At 38.7% G+C, this 16688-nt stretch overlaps 1 protein-coding gene across 2 annotated transcripts in view; it reads left to right on the forward strand.

Annotated features, from left to right (window-relative positions):
* Positions 1-16688, forward strand: part of LOC121673364 (integrin beta-like protein 1) — a 134413-nt gene that overhangs the window by 88243 nt on the left and 29482 nt on the right. The window lies entirely within an intron of this gene.

Consider the following 16688-nt stretch of genomic DNA (forward strand, 5'->3'; position numbering starts at 1 on the left):
TTCAGCACAGTGAAAGCCCTTGAGTTCTGCTGAGTATTTTCTATATAGTTTTACATTTTTATATGTAGGAGGCCTTCAGGAGGTTCTTCATTTGATGAAATAAATACTTGTGAGGAGATAATTAACTCTGTGTTTCTTCAAGTAGTTTTTGCTGAATTTTCATATTAATGATGTATTTCTAGAATATGATTTGCCTAATAATGGCAGAAATGTTTCAGTGTAAGGCACTATCATCAATACCAAAAAGTCACATAATCAATGTATGATGTAAATTTTCACTCAGCTTTTTAAAACTCCTTTGGAGACAGTGGGGGCTGAATGTAGAAACATTTATGACAAGATGAAGTGTTTCTGCTGTATCTGAATAACTACATACAGCTCAGTAGTAAAGCAGTAAAAAAAGATAAAAAAAGGATAAACTCCAAATAGTGTAAAATGGACTTTGAAATTGAAGAAGAAATTGAAATGCAAAAATACTGGGAAAATAACCATTCTCTTTTTCTCCTGTGCTGGGTGCAGGTGTCAAGGTGGTGGTGGGGGTCTCAAGGATGGCCTCTATCTTGGGGGGAGGCTTGGGGCAGCTGCAGCCCCCAGCTGAGACAACTGCAGCCAACCCACCAGAGGGCACGGCTCAGGCCCTCAGACACAGGGGTGTGGTGCCTCTGGGAAAGGGTATTTAAGAAAGGTCAGAAAATGAGGGACAGGGAGGAGGGAAACAACGAGTGAGGAACAGCGGTGTGAACATTGTGGTCAGAGAGGAGAAGGGGGAGAAGGAGAAGGAGAAGAAGAAGGAACAGGAGAAGGAGGAGGAGAAGGAGGAGAAGGAGAAGGAGGAAGAGGTGCTGCATGGCAGAGCACACATCCACTGCAGCCCATGGAGGACCCACAGCGGAGCAGGGGAGAAATGTGAGGAGGAAGGAGGCAGAGAAGAGATGACCTGACGAGAACTTCCATTACCCTTTCCCCCTGTGCCTCTTCTGGCAGGGGAGGAGAGGAGTCTCCTGAGTGCAGTAGTGAAGCTGAACTTAGGAAATGGATAAGATATGTTTAGTTTTAATATTTGTCTTTTTGTTTCCCAGTACCCAAATTAGTAATTAAATATCTATTTAATATTACCAGATATTAAATATTCATTATTAGTAGTTAAATATTTATATTATTTTTATAATTAAAATTAATTTTCTCCAGGTTGGGTCTGTTGTGCCCACTGAATTTAACTTTGAAAAAACAATTCACAATTCAGATGTTTAGATTCCATACAGACATGTACTGAGGTCATTAGTTTCTTTTTAATTTATGAATGAAGCTGTATCTTCAAGAAAAGCCTATGACTCTCATTTGGAAGATGAAACCAGCACTTTCTCTGCCTGCATTTTGATTTTAAAAGACTTTTTTTGCTATAACCATTTTCAATCCAATTACCCAACAAGTCATCAACACTGTCTCCTTTACTCCATACAAGAATTAAAAAATAAACAAGCATTAATTCTGGGACTGGCCCACTAGGAAAGAGAAAAAAAGGTTCCTCATACAAAGTCAATGCTGTTTTAGTGATTCATTTGTCAAATAGCAGTTATCCTTAATCAACATGAAATCAAGACTAAAAATCATTGCATGAAATTTTGGGTAATGTCGGTGATTGCTGTTATGGACTAAGACTGAATAATGACTACTAATACCTGGTCTGAATGATACAGGTAGGTAAAAGCACAGACTGTCAATACTTTAATAGAATTTCATTACAACTATGTTCTGCATGGTCTTGGTGTCACCTTAAAAGAAATTTCTTGGTTTTCCAAATAAGCAATCCAAAAGTCATCATTCAGGAGGTGTACTTTCATTGCACTGTACTTGTTTTTGGGTACTAGTATGTTTGAAATAAGGTTAAGAAGTCCCAAAGTTGGAATTTCTTTACAGTTAGTGCTAAATAGCTATCAGGATAGCAAAGAATGGTAGATAAAAAATTAAGACAAACATCTCTAACAATAGTAAAGGATGATACGATACAAAGCAAAAATATATAAATTTCTATAAACCTATACAGTCACAAAAAAAAATATTAGCAGGAAAGATTCAATTACTTCTCTTTTCTACTTTTTATTTTTTTAAAACACGGTATTAGAGGTATATACTCCCTTTGTTTACCTTTTCTGTTTTAACCTATAACAACAGAATTTAGTCAAATATTGTATCCAAGCTCGAGCCCCTCATGGCTACTGTGAAAAATTAACCCTGTCTTTGGCTGAAACCTAGAACAAAGCATCACAGGATAGGCTAAGATTGCTTTTACTGTTTTCTCGGGTAACAACAGATCTCTTGAAGTCAAGCAATGATTTTTAATGGAGAAAAACTTGAACTTTCAGTTTTAAAAAATTGGAACTTAATTGTATGGTTTTATTCCCCCCCAGCTCTATTTACTTCATTAATAAACCACCAAAATGATGAGATGATATTCTGGATGGTAGTGATGTGATTAGTGGAACCTGTTCTCCATTCCAAAAGGCCCCAGATAGTGGTGTTTCTTACTGGGCCTGTTGCAAAGTTTGCTGTGCAATACTTACAGCTGTATGCAATGCTGTGAATTTCACAAAGAAATACACTACAGGATAGTTTTGCAGTTTTGCAGGCAGCTTCAAGGTAACCTCTCACTTCAGACTGAGATAGCTCAGATCTCTTTTAATATTTGCTTTCAAAGACACCACATTAGTGTTAAGGAAGGATGAAATACTGCACAGTGAGTCTTTTAAATGGCACTATTTTTATGCGAGTAGATGCATAATGGCAGGCTAATGATTCTGCTCTATCTATATGTTCAGTAAACCAAACTGAGGTTTATATTTAGGCTCTGCATTTAGCCACCAGCTTAATTTCAATTACACAGTCATCATTTGTATTCTCTTAGTTCCTGTGCTCTCCATTGGGGAGTTACAGCAGAATTTCTTTAGGCACTGTAAGCCTATGTGGTAACAAGTGATGACTTCTGTCTGAAGAGGTTTCCTGTTTAAAGAGGGACTGCTCTGTTCCACTGTCAATAAATAAGGGCACATGGGAACAAAAGGGAACATTCCCTTCTCAGGATTAGTGTACTTGAGATTTTAACTGTTCTCTTGTCTTCTGTGTTATAATGTCACTTTCTCTGCTCTGAGGTTTGACAGACTATATGTTGAATTGTGAAGCCTCATATTCCCCTGTAAGAAATACACAACCGGATATTTAAAAACAGCAAGATGGAATAATTTGAACTTTTAGTCTGAAATACTGACTAACATCTGCTTTCACAGCCCATAATGGGGTTCAAGAACCTTTCTAATTGCCTACCACCTTGATGGATCCATGAGGAGTAATTACAGCAATTAATATTTCAAAACAACACAGATTAATTAGATTTCACCAAACATTTATTACTATCTTCATATTTACTCTGTCAGGAATTCTTTTCACTGCTTTTTATTTAGTGTGATTTGGGTTTGTTTTGGTGTTATGAACACTTCTGACATAGACCAATATTGGGCAGTTCTAATAATGAGGACAGACTTGGTACCTGAGTGAGACATTTCAGCATGGTTATCTATTTTATTTTTAGTTCACACCTTATAGCTTCTGTCAGCTTATTCCAAGAGGACTTTGGGATACCATAAGGAACAGCAAAACTTTCAAAGCAAAATGAAAACTCTTGCAGAAATATTTTTAAGTGCTCTTTGATAGCAACTGAAAGAATTCTCTTCATTTTATGAGTGCAAAGTGCAAATGCGTCAACGGCAATGGCATTTACAATTTAACCTACAACATCAGTGTATGCAAAGTCATATAAAAGATTTCGTATTCATAGCTGTATTCAAAACGCTGCCCATAACGATGGTGCTTCCATTCTTAGGAGTCAATGAGAAGTGTCTATACGTCTTTCAAAGTTTTGACCTTCATTTGAAGGTGCTGAAATGATCTTTCTGGTTGTTTGAATTCCTCGGGGAGAAAAGGGGAAAATTTTGAGGATGGAACAAGACAAGGAGGGATTATTCCCTCCCCTCCTTTTTTTTCCCTTTTTGTTTTACCTTCCTACAAGTTTACTGCTTTGACACTTGGAAAGAAATGGGCTTCTCTGTATGTTCAATCAAGCAAGAATGGTAATAATTCATGAATGTTATATGCCCTTTTCTCATCTGATTTTTTTAAATATTTTGTCTGCATTTGGATCCGTAGGCAATCTTGAAGGGGTCCTGCTCTTCTGTTTTGTAACACAGTTTTTCATAGCAAATGGAATTATTATGAATCTTCCAAAGCTCTTCATAGTTAGTGAAGGGATACAGAATCAGATATAAGGTACCAGAATCAAGATCTCTGTGTGTTTTGGCAGATTTATTCAAACAACCAACTTATCAGATACTCCATGACAGGTGGTACCTCAGCTTCCCATTTATAAACAGGGTAGCACAAAAATCTTTTAATGTCTTCTGTAAATATAAATAGATGATGCCTTTCATCAATATACACTGTGAGGTAACAGTCAAACTGCCTTGTGTTAAAGTGACATCCATATTCCTTCTATGGATAGGTCCTAACATCAGGGAAAAGTAAAAAAAAAACGGTGCAAAACATATGCATGTATTCCTTAGTCAAGTTGTTGGGTGCAGAAATATCTGAGCCTATTTACTTAGATTTTTGTTCCTATTGAAAGTGTCTTTTTTCCCTGAATCTACATTTGTCTTCTCAACTATTTCAGACACATCCTGCAGATACAGCTAATTAAGAGCCAACCACTAGTTGGAGTTTCCCTCAGTGCTTTCCACTGATTTGTTTTTGTTTATGATGTGCTTTGTTTGCTTCATTTCAGTGATACATTTGTGCAGTCTTATTTAGCCTTTAGAGCATCAAGTTACTGGAGCATCAGTGCACACAGCATGAAAAGAAATGAGTCATTCACCCATTCCCAATCTTTTGTTTCCTCATCTGATTGAAGGGTTCAATAAATTACTGTGGTTCATAATGACTATAAAAGTTAAACACTATTTTTATCTATTCAGCTGTGTTTTAAATACAGCATTGGGATCTATCATTCTGTCATGGAGAGAGGCTCTGGAAGCATTTGACAACTTATAATCTTTCCTCCTTCACATATTCATGAGACAGAAAGATTATGCATGCAAGCAATAACTTTACACATTAATTATTGAGTCAGATATCAGGAAGACCATAACTTCATGAAAGACAATGCACAGAAATACTTTGATTTGAAGAAAAGATGAAGTTCAGGGGTAAAGATCCCAAGATCTGAATAACAGCAGATAATTTCCTGTCCTTCCTCCTCTATTCTTTAGCTAAGTGTTGGGCATAACTATGTTAGGAAAAGTCCCTAAGGAAGAGCAGAAGTGAACAGCAGGAGATACAGCTGTTCACTGGGCTCATTAATGGGCTTGGGCAATGCCTAACCAGTGCTGATTACAGATGGTGCAATGAGATCCTTCTCTCAGTGAATCAGTTGTGTTTCTTAGCATGCTGAAAGGAGTCTGCAGGGCCATGACTGTATCACTTTCTACATTCCTTTTTCCTGGAAGAAGATGAAGCCAGCCAGTTACCTTGCCTAGACCATGCAGCAAGAGTCATGGGCTTCTACTACATCCTTCTGCCCTCTATATTGCCTCATTATTTGATTTAATGAATCAATGCACCTGTCTCGGTACATCGAACACTGGTAAGGTAGCCTCCTAATTTGTTCATGAAGGTTGGTGACTCATACTACTGATTTCAAGTAATTCAACTGGCTGTGTTGTGGAAGCCCCTGCACTCAGACTATTACTGGTTTTTTGATGCTAGCATTATAATTCATCCTGGTGTTTTATACAGGAATAATTCACTGGAATAATTTGTTCAAAAGAGAGAGAAAAGAACACTTCTATTGCTGTTTCATCTACACTCTGTAACACAGAAACAACGCTTGGTAGGAGTTAACCCATGCTCCTGAATAATCTTTTGCAGATTAAAAAACAGAGGTATACTGAGCAATTATTTTCATTCAAGTGACATTTGAATTTGACACTTCCCACAGCCCTTTTTATTCCAATAACATGAGCAGGATATGAAATAAATTTAGTGCAGGATCAAAGATGGCTGTTGTTTTTAACCTGCAGAGTCTCATGATAATCTCTATAGACTAGAGCCCTCTGCTTAAAAAGAATAAATACTCTGTTTCTAGTGATTTGGGGGTTTTCTATATATTGCTTATGATAAGAACAAAACAGTTACAGTTATCTATATCCTTGTATGTAAGTGAACAAACACAGCAGCAATGACACTTTGGCACCGTTGCATAATTTGTGTGTGTTCACCTGTATATCCTGCTATACAAAGCTCAGATAAAGACATCTGAATTGTGTTATTTGGAATTGCTAATCTTTTGTATTTCAGAGGCTTTATTCTACTGTTATGCTTCTTTTGCCAGAAATTGTGTTTGTGTCTCCTAGCACACACTTCTTTTTTTTCTTTTTTTTTTGAGATGTGCATTTGAGATGTGGTGTGCTTTGAACTCCACAGCATTCTGCTGGACAAACTGACTGTTCATTACTTGGATGGGTGTACTCTTCACTGGGTGAAAAACTGGCTGAATGGCTGGACCCAGAGTGTGGTGGTGAGTGGAGGAGTTACATCCAGTTGGTGGCTGGTCATCCAGTTGGTGGCTGGTCACACTCCAGTGGAGGAGTTACATCTAGTTGGTGGCTGGTCACACCAGGGCTCAGTACTGGGACCAGTTAGTCCTGTTTAATATCTTTAGCAAGGAGCTGGGTGAAGGGGTTGAGTGCACCCTCAGTCAGTTTCCTGATGACATCAAGCAGGTGTTGATCTCCTGGAGGCCAGAAGACTGGAGACGGATGTGAACTGACTGGATTGATGGGCCAAGGCCAGAGGTGTGAAGGTCAACAATGCAAAGTGATGGGCCCTGCCCTTGGGTCAAAACAACCCCATGCAGTGCTACAGGCTTGGTCAAGAGTGTCTTGAGAGCTGCTTAGCAGAAAGAATTTTCAGCCAGCTGACCATGAGCCAGCAGTGTGCCCAGGTGTCCAAGGACATCAGTGACATGTTGACCTGTATCAAGAACAGTGTGGCCTGCAGGACCAGGGCAGTGATCATTCCCATGTACTTGGCAATAGGTGAGATCACACCATGAGTAATGTGTCCAGTTCTGGGCCTCTCACTTCAAAAAGGGCAGTGAGGTGCTGGAGTGTGTCCACAGAAGGCCAGTGGACCTCGGGATGGGTCTAGAAAACATGTGGTGTGGGGAGCAGCTGAGGGAAATGAAGGGGTTCAGAGAAGGTAAACTCTGGGGCTCAGAGAGGACTTCATCAGTCTCTACAACTACCTAAGAGGAGGTTGTAGTGAGATGGGGGTCAGTCTCCTCTGCCATCTCTCAAGAGAAAGGACAAAAGGAAATTGTCTTAAGTTGTAACAGGGAAAGTTCAGATTAGATAATAGAAACAAATTTTCACTGAGAAGTGGTTAGGCATTGGAAAAAGTTGGTAAGAGAGGTGGCGGAGTCATTTTCTCTGAGAGTGCTCAAGAGGTGTCTGAATGTGGCACTTGGAGATATGGTTTAGGGACGATTATGTTTGTGCTAAGTTGATGGTTGGACAGATAATCTTGAATAATTGTGTGGTGGAAGGTTGGACAGATAATCTTCCAACCTTGATGATTTTGTGATTCTGTGAACTTGTCTTGAGATCCTACAGTAGATCTTGTGCTAGAACATAAGACAAACCATTAGGTGTTAATTACAGTCAGTACTACCGACTGACTCAAAATGAGAACACTGAATATCTTTTTATGCAAGCTATTTGATTCTTTGATCAGAGAAAACTGAAAGATAAGTTGAAATTTCTTTATAGAACATTCAGGAAGATTAATGCTGTCATAGTTTTTAAATAAATTACTTGATGTGCAAGTGTAACTGTTTTAAAGGTAGCTGGCAAAAACAACACTCTTGAGAATTAATTTCTATGTTACTTAGAAGTAAGTAAAATATGTTGCTGTATTGATTCTGTTCCTAATTTATGTGCTTGGAAAAAGCATAACCTGTTATGAACAAATAGTATAAAGACTTTGCAAAACAAATACATATCTTAATTTTCAAAGAAGTGCAGGATGGGCATATTGATTTCTATAAACTATTGCATTTCCCAGATTGTTTCATATTTTTTTGATGAATCAGAAAATGTTGGGTGCAAATGTGTATTGTGCAGTTCCACCACAAGCTTTTGGGAAGTCTGTATTTGTTTTTCTCAAAACTCCCTTAATGATCACTAATTAATCAATAAACATTTTTTTCTTTACCACCTATAGGAGAAATATCATAATAATTCATCTTGAAATTCTGTGATTTTCTGTGTAATGGAAAGCCATGGTCATCTTGGTGCAATGTAGTTCAGCAGAGGAAAGAGTTTAAAATTAAAGAAAAATGTTTTAGTAGGAGGGTGACCACACACTGGAAAAAGTTGCCTTGAGATTTCATGTCGTCTCCACCTTTGGAGTCATTCAAAACAAACTGGACACCGTCCTGGGCAGCCAGCTGTAGGTCACCCTGTGCTGAGGAGAGGGGTTAGACTGGATGGTCTCCAGGGGTGCCTTTCCACCTCAACTATTTTGTGATCCCTGTTGATGGCACTTAGTGACTTAGATTAGCTGAAAAGACTTTCCCAACAAGGACACATTAATCTGTTGAATTTTGTGGCATGGCTTCATGGCAACAGTTTCATTTTTCCATTAATACAAATGAATTAATTTCAATTAGAGATAATGTATTGCAGTCCTGTAGGAGTAGAATACTTCGTCCATCTGTTTTCTAAGTTGAGATGGTGTGAATTCATTTTAATAGGCTGAATTCTGAGTTTTGTTATGTATGTCAATGCAAAGGAAAAGATAAAACACTCCTCAGTATGTGTATCTGGTTTACATATTTATGCAGATATTACTGTTAATTTATCTTATGCTGTGTTTTCTTTTTTACTTGTGTAACAAATACAGAAAACTGGAAGGTCACTCATCATTTGGCTACTCAGGAACTTGTTCCCTTGCAGCAGGCTCTTGCCATAACTGCCTGGACTTAACATTCACAGAAAGAGGGGAGCTGAAGTGGAGCTGAAGGGAGCTCACTTAGGAGAGCTGCTCCTCCTGTTTTTCAGGTTTTGGAAGCATACATGCCCTGTTGTCCAGTTTATGGTTCACTTTTTAGCCTTTGTGCTGCCTAGTGGGGCTCTACTTCACTGAGATATTTGGAGGCATTCTTAAATTTGAGTTTATTTTCATTAAGTATCTATATGCAGGAAACAAATATATGAGCTTCCACACAGCTTGAGTTCCAGACACATCTCCTAGTTACCATGGACTGCATCTAGTCAAGGCCTTTGTATGGTTTGTACAGCTGTCTAGGAATTAATGTGATTCTTCAGACAAATACATAATTTCATTAGGAACACAGACTATGAATGAGCTCAAAACTCTTTAGCATTGCTAAGAGTTTGTCCATGGGGTCTTATACAGAAAATCCTGAGTTTATTTCCTAGTGTTAGCCATGCCATGCAAGATCTAGCTCCAGAGATGAAACCACATTAGTGTAGCAGCATGCTTGAGTTGTTGAACTCTGCTTAAGCACCTGTGTTCATGCTGATAACTTAGTTTTTGATCCAGTTTTGTTTGGAAAGATTGTACAGATCGATCATTAAAGCTTTTATCTACTTCCTAGCAGAAGCAGAAGGAACGGGTGAAGGCTGACATGTAATTTCTTACCCTTTTGTGTCAATGCAACCAGGGCTTGTTCTGTGTGAAACTTTTTACAAGAACAGGTAGTGATAGCACAAGGGGGAATGGCTTTAAACTGAGAGTAGATTTAGATCAGATATAAGGAAGACTTTCTTTACTGTGAGGGTGGTGAGGCACCAGAACAGGTTGCCCAGAAAAGTTGTGCATGCTCTATCTCTGGAAGTGTTCAAGGCCAAATTGGACAGTGCTCTGAGCGACCTAGTGTAGTGGAAGGTGTTCCTGCCCATGGCAGGGGGGTTGGAACTAGATGATCTTTAAGGACCCCTCCAACCCAACCCATTTTGTGATTCTATGAAACACAGAATTGCACCATTTGACTTGTGAGCAGATTTCATGATGTTGCAGATTGGTGTGCACACACTACTTTATCTGCCATTCCAAATTTTTCTCTATTCAGAAGTTATTTTATTTGAATTTTTTAGGTGGTGGTGGTGTTATTTTCCCTGAAATTATATTGATCTTCAGTGTCATAAGTCATGATCATGTAATTTTGATACAGCATGCTGTGAAAGCTCAGCATTTTTGCATTTTGCCTTTAAGAAACACATGAATGTGGTCTTGCATGGGGTTTACATAAAGAAAATACCTGTGTCCATCTGTACTACCAATTTTCAGATCAAGTTATTTCAGGGGGAAAATGCTTATGAAAATGGTTTAATTTGCAGTATAGAATCAGAAGCATAGAATCATAGATTAGTTTGGGTTGGAAGGGACCTCTAAAGGTCATTTAGTCCAAGCCCTTTGCAGTGAGCAGGGACACATTCAACCTGTTCCAGTGTTTCACCACCCTCATAATAAAAAAATGTCTTCCTTATATCTAGTCTAATTCTATACTCTTTTAGTTTAAAACCATTACCCCCGTCATATCAAAATATTGTGTTTGGCTTGTCTCTTGACATTTGAGGTAGGGCTTGTTTGGTTTTGTATTCTGATTTTGTTGCTCTTCTGAACACTGAACCTCTGCTCAGCAGTGGTGGCTTTTTTTGGGTAAGCCTGGGTTACCTTTCAATTAGATACTAAAGTGAGGCTGGGTTGTATATATAGTTTCATGTGTATTACTTACACTGTATAAACTATTCAGATTGTCGATAGTTTTCCATTGTTCCATGAAACTTCTTGGGAAAATATATTTCTTTTTCATTAATTCCAGCTATAAATAAAGTAATGGAGAAACAGATAGAGATGGGTGTAATGTTTCCTGTTGTGATCTTTGAGGCAGGATGGATGAATGAGTCATTCATTTAAGTAGCAGTGCTGATAATGAAGGCTTCAAGGAAGATATTAAATTCTGTCATTGCGATCTGCCTGTGCTCGGGCTCTGGATCCTGAAAGCGACACTCCCAGACTGTCCAGGTCTGCTGCAACACAGCCTGCTCTGGCAGTTGCCTGCTGATGCTTTGCCTGTTGACCCCTTTTACCATCAAAGATACTGAAAGCCAGACTATTACTGTGTGAAGTGGAGAGTCCTTCTGGAAGTGATGCTGAAATGCATGCAGCCTCACTGCTGGGGAGAAGGCAGGGCTGCTGCTCTTCGGAAGGAAGCAGAGAGTCACTGAGTTTTTAAAATAAATGCTTCGTTTCTGTGTTTGTGTGTGCACTGAAAGAGTTTTGGTGTGTTTTGCATGCTACTGATGTTATAGTACATGTGGTTGCTGCTTGTTTTCAGCTGATGTCTCCACTGCTCTTTTTCCTCTCACAACTGAGTATCAGTTTCTGCCCTTGTCTGATCTACAATTTCCGCCCCCTGTAACTTATGCCTCCCACTATTTCTCACAGAAAAATAATGAGTTCTACTGATTATTTTCCTTATTTCTTCCCACTCCCTCAGCAACAAGCCTCACTAGCCTTTCCACTCCAGGAAGAGGGAAATGAAAATAGCAACAAAATTAGTAATTCTTCTGTGGCAGGCTCTTATTTGCTACTGTCAGTGCTCTGCCATAACTCAAATTCCTGGGGAGAAGGGCTAAAATCCAAGTAGTTGCTGTACATCTTGCTGCACAGGAATTTAATAACACACCAGTTTTTCAGTTGCATGGAGCTACTGAGGGGACACTTAAATACAATTTTCTTATGACTGTATTAGCAAGGAGGAGCCAAACCACCTTCTTTGAAGAAACAAATGCTCTTTAGATCATTACTGCTTGCTGTTAGAAAAAAACAAAGTAAAAAAAACCAAAAAACTTTATTAGATTAGGCAAGAGATTTGTTTCTTTTATATGTCTGAGTTATTTTGAGTACTTTTCTCTAGAACAGCAATAAAAGTAGATGCCACATTCTTGCTGTATTTAAAGCAATTTTCACAAATTTAAACTGGTAATACCAGGTCCATTTTGTTTCTATAATAAAATGTTTGTAGCAAGTATGGAATACTCCATCTAGGCCTGATTTCCAACTGAAATCAGGTATGACAGAGATTGTCAAACTCAATGTGTTCTATCTGGTTAACAGTAATTTTGGGTGGTTTTTTTGTTTGTTTGGGTTTTGGGCTTTCTTTTATTTGTTTTGGTTGGTTGGCTTGGCTTGAGGTTTGGTTTGGGTTTTTTTTTTTGTATTTGCTAAATAGAACTCTGACATTTCCTGGAAAAGGTCTGGGATAAATTTTTGATAGTCTGTAAAAATCCATATGAGCAAACATGGCTTAACACTAATTCATGGCATGCTGAAGTCAGAGATGGCATCCTAGTGCTGAAAGAATGTTTTTCACCACTAGGATTTGCCTCCTGTCTGTTCTTTCATATCACTTCAATCTCTCATAGTGAAAGCCATGAACAACAAATGCTACTTTGCTCATGCTCCAAAGCTTCCTGGCTCATCTCCAGTGGTTGTTGTGAATCAAAGTCTAAGCTTAACAGCTGAGTTTGTCTCCAGGGACAGCCACCTTCCCCTTCTTGCAAGGCATGGGGGGATGTGGGTTTTTTCATAATACCACTTTGCATGCCGACTGCTTTTAATACACTGGTTGCTAGGGCTCTGCTTCTCAGGTGCTGTAATCCTGCTTCTTTCTTGTAGACAAGTAAGTGGATTGCTAAGGATTGCCTGAATTCAGATCCAAGGTGAAACTCAGAAGGTGCAACCATGCACCATGATCCTGAGGGTGGTTAGATGCAAGTGTGTAAGGGGTAAGGTGACCATAGCAGTGACAGCAAAATTGTTCTCAGACAAGAACTGGTAAAGCTGGTAAAGTTTTGAACCATGATGGTGCAGGAAATAGAGGATTTTTCTGTTGGCTCAGTGGTCTCTCAAATGATACATTGCTTCATACTTCACTGAGGTGAATGTTTTGATTAATCTGAGTGGTCTTGCTAGAGAAATTGAGTCTGATTATGTATTGTGGAAAATATATTGGCTCTTTCTATAGATAAAGTAAATTTGACTTGGATGGAAGATTTTTTTTCTTTTACAGGATAAGAAAGCATTTTTCTCTCTTCACATCACTGGTTGACCTAGCTATTGCGTTTAATTCTCTTTTAATGACACTTTTCTTCAAATTGGAAAAATTTTCCTGAGAACACCTGGGTTTCCATTTGCTGAAACATCTTCCTCAGAATTACTCATCCTCATCCCTTTGGCACACCTTTGTATTTTTGAGATTCATTCGCCTCATTTTGCAAAGTGTCAATCACAGGTTCTCCTTCTTACTTAGTTCTTTCTTTTGGCTGATCATTTTGCTTTCTGTTCTCTCACCATTACCCACTTATTCTTCTGTGAGCTCTGCTGCTTAGCTGCCACTCTTGTCTGTTCCTCAGGGATGAGAGCAGACCTCATCACTCTCTACAACTACCCAAAAGGAGGTTGTAGCAAATTGGTCTCTTCTCCAAAGTAACAAGCAGTAGAACGAGAGGAACTGGCCTCAAGTTGCACCAGGGAAAGTTTTAGACAGGATATTAGGAAAAGTTTCTTCACTGTAAGGGTGGTCAGGCACTGGAACAGGCTATCCAGGGAAGTGGCTGAGGGTCCATCTCTGAAGGTATTTAAAAGACATAGAGCTGTTGCACTTAGAGACATGTTTTAGTGGTGGAGTTGGCAGTGATGAGCTAATGGTTGGACTTGGTGTTCTTAAGGGTCTTTTCCAACCTAAGTGATTCTGTGATTCTGTGATTCAGTGATTTGCAGGCATCTTTGCTCTTCTTTCCTTCCGTTTTGCATCTTAATTTTTCAGGGTGTTTGGAGAACTCCAAACTTATCCTTTGAGCTTTATTCTTCTGTGAAAATGGTTTTGCTTTTGCGTCCTGACTTCATGGCCAAAAGTTTTCCATTCATCTCATCTAGGTATGCGCTGTCAAAATCTTTTTTTTTTTGCCAGATTTACAAGTTTTCAGTGTATCTGGCCATAACTCTACTGTCATATAATTTCATTACCCATACAAATTAAGCCTTCATCCGTATCTCTGCCATTAGTCTGGGAATACTTTCTTTGGTGGAGCTTAGATTACATTTCTTACACGTACATATTCCAGAGCATGTTTAGCATCACCTAAGTGGTTTTTTAAATGGTCTTCTCTTCTCGTCATGTCCCATCTTCTGCTGCCTCTGAAACCATTCAGATAGTATTTCCTGCTCCTACCTGTGAGTGTAAAAACACTAAAAAAGAAAGAAACAGCTTCCAGGAACCTCTCCCACCTTTAAACTGACATCTCCATTGTACTTCTGTGTTGTTGACTTTCACTGTTTTACCAGTGAGCTTTAGTTAAGGCTAAAAATGTACTGAAATAAACTTTTATAGGGTTTATTCCGCAAACATGGTTTATGTGAAGGGTTCAATTCTTTCGTTCCCCTCCACTGGAATAACCTTGCTCTAAAGTTGCAAAGAACTGTTCCTAAATAGCTGGAGGGAGTAGGGAGTTGCATCTACCTTCAGATTTCTGTATTAGGGGCTGCTATCTCTGGGAACACTATGTTCTCCATACATTCATTAGTGGGGAAATAGGCAGATTTAATTTACAAGTTACTGGACATGCTTATAAAAAGTACTTTGGGGGAGAACAGGTACACAAATTACTACAGCATGTAGCTTTGATGCATTCTTTCTCTATGCAGAAAGGTACAAACCTTCAGGGTTCACTGGATAGGCCCAGATTTCTCTGCTCAGTTGTTCTTTGGCTTGGCAGATTTTTTTTTTTTGCTAGGCTTTTATAGTGAATATTGCTTTTTCCTTGAAAGGATTGCATTTTTTTTTTTATAGCCAGCAATCTCATTTCTGATGAAGTTTTAAATATTTAATAGAGCAATTGGTCTGTAGAAAGAACTATTTGCATTGTCTTTGTGTTCTTACACGATGACTGAGGAGATTGACAAAGCAGTACTTTGTGTAGTATCTATACTTGTTTCCAAAACAGAAGAGGATAGATGTTTCCAATTTAGTGTAGAATTCCCTACAGTACTTATCAGGCTTTACAGTCTTAACATTTTTAATCAGTTGTAAAAGATCCTCTTACTCTGTGATTTATATAATAGACCTTAGTTTTTCTATTTTTGCTTCATTTGACTTCAGAATGTTTCCAATGCTATAAAAAAAATTGACATTTTGTTAATCTTACTTTCATCTTTAATTTTTCCATGTATCAAAGTTGATAACAGTATCACTGTTTAAGCAGTGACTTTTAAAGACAGAAATGATTAGTCATTTTCAACCAAAAGAGATACAATCATTAATATCATGCATATGACTGAAATTTTCCTCAAAATCTTATTGACCAAAGTTTTCAAGGGACTAATGACTGGTCATGTGTTTTGAATTCTCCAGCTGCTGGAAGGCTTTTAATGTTTTCTGGGGAACACTGGGGACTCTTCTTTCTCTCTCTTCCCTCTTGAGAGAAATTATGGGAGGAATTGCAAGTTATATAAAACTTCCCTGCCACTCCCAGAAGTTCATCTTGTGTTGTAGTCTAACAGCCTCTGTACTAACGGGAAAAATATTTCCATTCAGTTTCAAGCACCTCTTTTTCCCATTGATGGTGTTTCCTTCTGTCCAGTGCGTGACACTGGCCAAGGGCTGAGGCTCTTCCAGACATCACTGTTTTCAGTGGGCCACCCCACTGAGAACAGACACAAAGTAGCTGGTGGCAGAGTGGGTCAGGACTGATAGCAGCTGGTAGAGAAGAGCCAGGCTGGCTGCACAATGCGACTGCTGCATTTTGCATCTACAACTTAAATACACAGGTTAATCTGCTGATTGTGGCTGACCAGCAAAATAAAGGTCAGTTCCAGCCAAGGCAGAAATCTTGGCAAGAGCACATCTTCTTTAGCAGTGATCCTTCTAGAAATTTTGGGGCTAATTCACACTATAAACCTGATCTTTTGCTCTCAGAATTAGGAAGAATATTAAGGTAAGGGTAATTGCTTCAGTATTGGGCTCTTCATAGGAGTCTGAGTTAACTAAGTGGAAGAAAATTGCCTTAATTTTAGTGTTTCAGAGCACTGTTGTGTTTGTCGGGAAGGTTTGGAAACTGATCTCATATCCATCTTTTTTTGTGGTGGAAATAGGGGAGCTGTCACTGGTAGGCTTTAATTACTTGTTGCATGTGTTTCAACTAGCTTGAAAACTGCTGTCTCTGATTGCTGAATTTTATTCAGGTCATCCAAACAGGAGGCTGAGTATAAATACATGTGGCTCCTAATTATACCTGTTCTCTCCAACTCAGTCTTACCTGTGTCCTTGCCTGCTCATGAAGCTCTATCAAGACAGATGAGCAAAGAGGGAGTTACTTTCAAGGACTTTAAACAAGTGCACACCTGTAGAGTGATACATAATGTTTCTGGCTGGTCCTTTGAGAACCTTTGGGTCACTGGTTTGTCTTTGCTATGCACTCTTCTTGAAATCTGTAAACTCCGGGTTACTTGCAGTGAAGAATTTACTACTTATACTTCAAATCATAGTGGGGAAATGA

Source organism: Corvus kubaryi, unplaced genomic scaffold, assembly GCF_017639235.1.
Source record: "Corvus kubaryi isolate FWS band 111438036 unplaced genomic scaffold, C.kubaryi_AGA036_p1.0 65366, whole genome shotgun sequence".
Lineage (NCBI taxonomy): Eukaryota > Metazoa > Chordata > Aves > Passeriformes > Corvidae > Corvus > Corvus kubaryi.